Source organism: Aotus nancymaae, unplaced genomic scaffold, assembly GCF_030222135.1.
Source record: "Aotus nancymaae isolate 86718 unplaced genomic scaffold, 86718_ANA_hifiasm-v0.15.2.pri h1tg000053l, whole genome shotgun sequence".
NCBI classification, from domain to species: domain Eukaryota; kingdom Metazoa; phylum Chordata; class Mammalia; order Primates; family Aotidae; genus Aotus; species Aotus nancymaae.
The window spans coordinates 9,882,387-9,891,400 of NW_026988467.1; positions in this window are offsets into that span (position 1 = coordinate 9,882,387).

The following is a 9,014-nucleotide window of genomic DNA, read 5'->3' on the forward strand; positions in this document are numbered from 1 at the left end:
TTCGATAAACACGATCAGAAGCGCAAGACAATGAGGTTTCATGCTGTCCTCGCCTCCAGTCCATGTGTCGTCATTTATCATCTGTTCAGATGTGATTGACTGGGCAGCTATTCTATGTGCTAGACGCTGGGATACCACAGTGAGTGAAACAGCGATCCCTGCCCTTGCTGGAATTGTAATTTCACTGGGAAGACAGAAGATCAGCAGAATCACAAATACATATGACCCCGATTCTAAAGTGAGCAGAAGATGAAGCGCAGGGAGCCATCATCAAGAATAATGAATAGCTGGCTGGGCGTGGAGGCTCACGCCTGTAATCCCAGCACTTTGGGAGGCCAAGGTGGGTGAATCACCTGAGGTCAGGAGTTTGAGACGAGCCTGGCCAATTTGGTGAAACCCCGTCTCTACTAAAAATACAAAAATTAGCTGGGCGTGGTGGCAGGCACCTGTAATCCCAGCTACTCAGGAGGCTGAGGGAGGAGAATCATTTGAACCTGGGAGGCGGAGGTTGCAGTGAACCAAGATTGTGTCATTGCACTCCAGCCTGGGTGACAAGAGCAAAAGTCCATATCAAAAAAGAGAAAAAGAATAATGAACAGGGATCAATATAGATGTGTTTGAAATACAGGATCTAAGGGCCCAGGGATGACTTGGGTGCAAGCGTTGTGGGAGCAGGAGGAGATATGGGTAACTCCAGGAGTTCTGGCAGAAGGGATGGTCGTGTGATTTGCTGAGGTGTGGAAGCCTGGGAGAGAAATAGACAGAAAAGGTCATATCAAGAGGGCAGTTGCATTTTAAAAATTTTTAAATTTTTGTGGGTACATAGTAGGTATACATATTTGTGGGACACATGAGATGTTTTGATACTGGCATGCAATGCATAATAATTACATCATGGAGAATGGGGTTGTATCCAGCCCCTCGAGTATTTATCCTTTCTGTTATAAACAATCCAATTATACTTTTAGTTATTTTTAAATGTACAATTAAATTACTATTGTAATAATTAATTTAATTAATTAAACAATTAATGGTGGATCATGAAGTCAGGAGATGGAGACCATACTGGCCAACATGGTGAAACCCCGTATCTACTAAAAATACAAAAATTAGCTGGGCATGGTGACGCGTGCCTGTAGTCCCAGTTACTTGGGAGGCTGAGGCAGGAGAATTGCTTGAACCTGGGAGTTGGAGGTTACAGTGAGCCGAGATCACGCCACTGCACTCCAGCCTGGCGACAGAGCGAGACTCTAAAAGAAAAATTATTATTGACTATAGTCACTCTGTTGTGCTTTCAGATAGTAGGCCTTATTCATTCTTTCTACCCACAAGCTATTTTGATTTTTGGATCCCACAAATAGGTGAGATCATGCAGTGCTCGTCTTTCTGTGCCTGGCTTATTTCACCTAGTGCAGTGATCTCCAGTTCCATCCACGTTGTTTCGAAGACAGGATCTCATTCTGTTTTATGGCTGAAGTGTACTTGACCATTGCATTTTTGCATCTGAAACTCTGGGGAGAACACAGAGCTGACGATAGAAACTTTGTGAGCAGTACTTATAGCTATGGGAGTGAGGCGTGTTAAGGAAGAGAAGGAAGGGAGTTCCGATCCCAAAGCTCAACATTCGGAAGGAAGATGGAGGAGGAGGAGGTGGAGGAGACATCGTCTTTGGACAGTCTGTGGTTTACAAGACCAACACATAGGTCTTGGCTAGAATCTTCTCACCCCAGGCCATATAGCAAAATTAATGTTGTGTAGGTTTTATACATCATGTGAAAATAACTTGAGTTTCTCTCAAGAAAGCCATAAAATGCAAGACGCGCACAAAGGTTCATTACAAACAAATCCTTTGGGACAAAGAGAAAGCTCAGATGCCTTTAATTTTGGCTGGAGAAAGGTAGCCCTGAGTTCTAACACAGGTGAGAGGGAGAAGAAAACGGATTCAGAAATGCTCTCGATCTCCCATCTTTAAGCCGAGTGGCCAGCATGAAGCGTTTCAATTTTAGGTGGTGGATAAGTCCTCTTTACGCTTTTTGTTTATTTGTTTTTGTTTTTAGGTGGGTCTCACTCTGTCATCTCGGCTGGAGTGCAGTGGTGCAATCTCGGCTCGCTGAAACCTCTGCCTCCCTGGCTCAAGCCATCCTCCCATGTCAGCCTCTGGAGTAGCTGGGACCACAGGCATGCAGCACCACATCTGGCTTTTTTTTTTTTTTTTTTTTGTATTTTTGGTAGAGATGGGATTTCACCATGTTGCCCAGGCTAATCTTGAACTCCTGAGTGCAAGTGATCCAGCCACCTCGGCCTCTCAAAGAGCTGGGATTATAGGCATGAGCCACCGTGCCTGGCCTTCTCTGTGTTTCTTAATGAGCAGTGTCCACAATAGATGATGCTGTGATGATGGAAACAAATCACTGAAGTGCTTGGTTCTGTGTCTGGCCCATAAATAGAGATCAATAGGTGTGTTTTTCCCCTCTCAATGCCCGATAAAAATGTTTCCGGGGGTTATGCAGCTATTTATGTGGCAAATAAAAGTAAAAAAATGTTTCCAGGGGTTGAGAGTATTACTGGGAAGAAAGATGATCATGTTTATAATTAGTCTTTGATTCCTCCCCAGACACCTGAAAGTCCCTGAACACACGTTCCCAGCCACGTTTGATAATTGTTTGAATGCCTCCATCATCTTCTGAAGGCTCTGAAGTCCTGTAGGGCGGATCCATCCCAGGCGGTTATCTGTGGAGACAGCACTGGAGTTGGGCTAGGGGCTGATGTTTGCCAAATGCTTCTCTGCATGCTGAGTCTGCCCAAGATCCAAGCCCAGATCTTCATCTACCTACATCTCCAATCAATTAACTTCAAGCTGCCTTCCTAGCAGCAGAACCGAAACACGCCATTCCTCACCCAGTGCTTTGTTCTTTCTTGTTTGTGTTCTTTTTGTTTTGTTTAGTTTTTGAGACGGAGTTTCTCTCTTGTTGCCCAGGCTGGAAAGCAATGGCATGATCTTGGTTCACTGCAATCTCCGCCTTCAAGTGATTGTCTTGTCTCAGGCTCCCGAGTAGCCGGGATTACAGGCGCCTGCCACCGTGCCCGGCTAATTTTTGTATTTTTTTTAGTAGAGATGGGGTTTCACCATCTTGGCCAGGCTAGTCTTGAACTCCTGACCTCGTGATCTACCCACCTTGGCCTCCCAAAGTGCTGGGATTACAGGCTTGAGCCAGCTTGCCCGGCCTATTGTTTGTGTTCTTACTTCAAGATTTCTCTCTCTGGGAGAGATGATATTTTGAATGGCACCCAATTATCTCTGGACATGAGAGTAAGATTAGGGAAGTGGTTGAACCCTAACGATATAACTGAGAGGTTCAAGAAAAGAAGCCACGCCTTCAAGGAGGCTGGAATTTTTAGGGAGGAGTCCCATTTGGTGAGCAGAGAGATCCTTAAGCTAAAATACTCACCTGTTGTTGGTGACAATGACATCATCTGCCACCTCCCCAAGAGTTGCCTTGGAAGCTGTGAGCATGATATCCTTCGAGATGACACCTGCCACATGAAAAGAGGCTGGGGGATCACAGAGCATCACAATGGTTTTACTTTGCATTCCCCAGATGACTAACGAAATTGAAATTGTCCTGTGTATATTGGCCAGATTTGACATATGTGTGTTGAATATTCTCTTTTGTAAAGGGCCTCTCCAAATATTTGCTCATTTTTCTATTACATTTTCAGTCTTTTTGCTTTGTAGGTGTTGTTTATATGTTTGAATGTGTTTCAGTTGTTGGAAACAGGTATCGTATTGCAAATATCTTCCCATTCTACAGGTTATCTTTTTCCTCTCTTCGTGGTATCTTCTTTTTTCAATTAACTTTTTTTTTTTTTTTGAGACAGGATCTTGCTCTGTTGCCCAAGCTGAAATGCAGTGATCATAACTCACTGCAGCCTTGACCACTCAGGCTCAAGTGATCCTACTGCCTCAGCCTCCCACGTAGCTGGGACCACAGGCCTATGCCACCATGCCTAGCTAATTAAAAAAATTATTATTATTTGTAGAGATGGGGTCTCACTTTGTTGCCCAGGCTGGTCTCAAACTCCTGGGCCCCAGTGATCCTCTCTTCTGAATCTCCCAAAGCGCTGAGATTGTAAGTGTTAGCCACGGGTCCCAGCCCTTCATGGTATCTTTTGATGAACAGAGTTCTCAATCTTAATATGGTTCAGTTTATCCTTCTCTCCCCTGCTCCCTGGCATTTATGGTTAGAGCTTTTAGTTTTCCTTAAGAAGTATTTATCCTTGTTTTATCTGCTACATTTTTATCTGCAACCCATCTGAAATTCATTCTTGTGTATAGTAGCGTTGAAAATGTCATGCTTCCTTCACAGCCCTGCACTGTCATCTTTGTCATAAATCAGGTGGCCACATATGTGTGAATTAGTTTCTGCTACACTGGTCTACCCTTGCATTGATAGCATGCTGTTTAATTCTAGTAGTTTTCTTGTAATTTTAATGTCTGATAGTGTAAGGCTTCTTGGTTCTTTGCATTTCCACATATATTTTAAAGTAAACTTGTCAATTTCTGCAAAACAAATTTTTTGATTGGGAATGAATTAAATTAAAAGATCAAATTGGGGAGAATTTATATTTTTCATTATCAAGTCTTCCAATCTATGAAAATAGTATTCTTCATGCATTTTAGTGTTCTTTAATTTCTCCCAATAATGTTTCATAGTTTTCAATACAGAGATCCCAAACATTTTTCAATTAATTCCTAGCTATTTGGGGTTTGAAATGATATTATAAATATATTTTGGATTATATTAATTCACATTTTATGTTTACACACAGTAAAATTTTGGTGTGCAACTGTATAAGTTTTGGTGTGCAACTCTGTAAGTTTTGACAAAATGTATATAATTGTATAACCGCCACTACAATCAAGGTATAGAATAACTCCATCATCTAAAATAATACCCTCATGTTATCCTTCTGAGGTCAGCCACTTCCTCCATTCCCAGCACTTGTAAGTCACCAATCTCTGATGTCTTTTAAAATTTTTCATTACCTATTCATTTGAAGCTGGAATATAGAAATGCAATTTATTTTTGTATATTGATCTTATACTCATTAGCCTTCTTGTATTCATTTACTACTAGTTTTTCTGTAGGTTGTTTGGGTTTTTTATATATGCAATCATGTCCACACTGGATAATGACAGTTTTATTCCTTTATTTCCAGTTCTTAAGCTTTTTATTATTTTTTTTCTTGTCTTATTGCACTGGCTAGGACTTCTAGTACAATGTTAAATAGATGTAGTGATAGTGGGCATCCCTGTTTTATTTTAGATTTCAGGAAAAAGCTTCCAATATTTTAACACTAACTATGATGCTTCCTGTAGGCACTCTCTATCAGATTAAGGAAGATTCCTTCTATTCTCAGTTCAAAAATTTTATCATAAAGGAATGTTGAATTACAGAGTATTTTTGAGAATAAAGTGAAATAATTACGCAAAAAAGCCTTATATATTGCAGATTCACATTAAATATTAGCTTCTTTTCCCTTCTTCTCTATCACTCTGATTATCTTGTGGAGTTTTTTTCTATATATATATTTCTTCTTGATCAAGTTCTATTTCAGAATATTGGGGGGAATCCATTAAAGATATTTAATCTGTTCTGGATTTATGTAGCTACAATGTGAAATAGTTAAAGACAGCCCAGTAATTGTGTTTTCCAATATGTTTTTATTTTATTGCCTTTCAAATTCTGAATTGGTTACTAGAGTCTGAATGTGTCAAGCTACTATACAGCTTGTGGATACAGGAGGAAGTGGACTTGTATTTCATTTGGGGAGCAGAGGGTAGGTGTCATTTCTCCAGTGTCTAGTGGGAGAACTTCCATTTGCCAAGTACATGAAACTAACATGATCTCTCATCTTTCATAAACATGAAGAATTTATTGTGTAGTTCAGATAATTTCAACAAAACTATTATATCTTCAAACCTGGGTTCAATGGATAATAGTTAAGGAGTGCATAAACTTGGGTGGGAAAAGAAATCACTTTGTTATTTTCATCAACCTCTAATAGAAACTTAGTTTCTTTCTGGTATAAACATGGGCCATGAGTCACAGTAATATTGCCTATGTATGGATTTTATCACCAGTGGAAATCACAGATATTTTCATATCATATTTCAGTTGTAGCAGATATCACAAAGCACCTTTTATGCTCATCATTACTTTGAAATATGGCAGTTACTGAGCTACCAGTAGATATTGTTACTGAAAACTTTTTTGGAAAAAGCACTTAAATTACTGTATCAGAAATGGAAAAATCATTTCAACAACTCTATTTCTTTTGTTTTATTTTGGCAGGTCTGGCTCTGTCACTCAGGCTGGAGTGCAGTGGCACCATCTTGGCTCACTGCAGCCTGGATTTCCTGGGCTCAGGTAATCCTCCCACCCCAGCCTCCTGAGTAGCTGAAACTACAGGTGTGCTCTATCATGCCCAGCTAATTTTTGTATTTTTTATAGAGGCGAGTTTTGCCATGTTTCCCAGGGTGGTCTCGAACTCCTGAGCTCAAGATATCCTCCGCCTGGGGCAAAGACATGGAAGCAACCTAGATGCCCACTAGTAGTGAACTGGATAAGGAAAATGTGGTACAAGTACACCATGGAATATTATGCAGCCATAAAAAGAATGAAATAATGTCCTTTGTAGCAACATGGGTGCAGCTGGAGGCCTTATACTAAGCAAATTAGCACAGGAACAGAAAACCAAATACTACATGTTCTCACTTACAAACGGGAGCTAAATGTTGAGTATACATGGCCACGAAGAAGGGAACAATAGACTCTGGGGCCTACTTGAGGGTAGAGGGTGGGAAGAGAGGGTAAGGATTGAAAAACTACCTATAGGATACGATGCTGATTACCTGGGTGACAAAATTATCTACACACCAAACCCCTTTGACATGCAATTTACCTGCACGTGTACCTCTTGAGCCTAAAAAAAGTTGGAAAGAAAAAAAAAGCATGGGCAATAAAATTGAAGTTTTATGACAGTGCCCAGGTGAGTGGCACGCTGTGGAGTTGTGCCAGAGGCACCAGAAGCCACCATGCACAGCCCCGGCCCTCACCACTCCCTTCCAGGCCACGTTAGACAGCCTGTCCTGCCTCTGTTTCTTTTGAGTTCATTCCGTTCTTTCTCCTTACAGTCCTGAACCAGACTAGGTCCTGCTCCAATTACCCTTTTCATTTTTAGACTCTGTTAACACCTCTGCCTCCTCCTTGGTGGTCATGACATTCTGCCCAGGACCTACAGATACCCCCAGCAGTTCTATCCTGAGGAATGTGGCCATGAGCTTTCATTCTTGTCCCACACAACTCTCCTTCTTAACCCTCCTTCCTAGTTATCGTCTCACCACTGCCTCTTTCTGGCCTTGGTAGAAATGGTATCTTCGGGTGGGGTTTTGCAGTGGAGGTTACAGTGAGCTGAGATGGCACCACTGACTCCAGCCTGGGTGACAGAGACAGAGTGAGACTCTGTCTCAAAAAAAAAAAAAATATATATATATATATATATATATATATATGCACACACACATATATATATCAGATCTCTAGTGCAAAGTCACATATCTGTATGGGAGCTCCAATAAATTGGAAGGCAGAGGTTAAGCGTTCATTAGGCATCTACACCTACTAGGAGCTTTCTGTGTTATAAGGGGTGGCGCCCACCAGGGGAAGGTCCCACGGGCATTTCCCACATGTAACCTAACCCTGTATGTGTTGGAAATTGTAAGTTGGAAAACAGAATGAAAGAAGAGGAGAATGCCTGCCTCCTGGACAGGAGAAGCTGCCATGGAATTCTCATCAGAGAGGAGAGAGCTCTGCTGAGTCTTCAGGGGGTGCCCTGAAAACAAAGACTTTCCGGTGAGAGTTACATTGGTGACATTGACTGACGTAGTAAACACTTCTTGCAGACACCTTTATTGCACCTGCAAAAGCAAATCTCACATGCTTATTTCTCAAAGTCAAAGGGGCTTGAAAGGGCCAGGCACCCCCTACCCCGTAGGCTGAATAAATGCTCCCCCCAAGGGTGTTCCCGTCCAACCCCCCATGAATCCATTAATATGTGACTTTACATGGCCAAAGGGACTTTGCAAAAGTGGTTAAATGAGGATTTGGGGAGGGGGAGATGGCCCTGATGATTTGGGTGGGCTTGATGTAACCATAAAGGTCCTTCTAAGAAGGAGGCAGGAGAGCAGAGTGATTCCGGGACGGATCAATCACGAGCCAGGAAACGCAGGCGCCCTCTGGAGGCAGGAAGAGGGAAGGAAACCGGAATGAGCCTTCAGAGAAGCCAGAGCTGCGGATACCATTTTTTATTTTGTTTTTGTTTGTTTGTTTTTTGAGTTTCACTCCATGGCCCAGGCTGGAGTGCGGTGGTGCTATCTAGGCTCAAGGCACCCTTCACCTCCCAGGTTCAAGCGATTGTCGTGCCTCAGCCTCCCGAGTTGCTGGGACCACAGGTGTGTGCCACCACACCCAGCTAACTTTTGTATTTTTGGTAGAGACTGGGTCTTACCATGTTGGCCAAGCTGGTCTCAAAGTTTGGACCTCAAGTGATCCACCTGCCTCAGCCCCCCAAAGCACTGGGATTATAGGAATAAGCCACTGTACCTGGCCTCCTGCTGACACCTTGACTGTAGACTTCTGACCTCCAGAATGGGAAGAAAATACATTTTAAGCCACCCAGATTGTGGTAATGTGTTACAGCGGCAAGAGATAAACAGACTGGGCGCGGTGGCTCATGCCTGTAATCCCAGCACTTTGGGAGGCTGAGGCGGGAGACTCACTTGAGGCTGGGAGTTAGAGACCAGCCTGGCCAATGTGGCAAAGCCCTCATCCTCCACCTTCCCCATTCCCCACCTTCCTCATCCCCATCCTCCCCATCCCCTACCTTCCCCATCCCCCACCTTCCCCATCCCCCACTTTCCCCATCCCCTACCTTCCCCATCCCCCACTTTC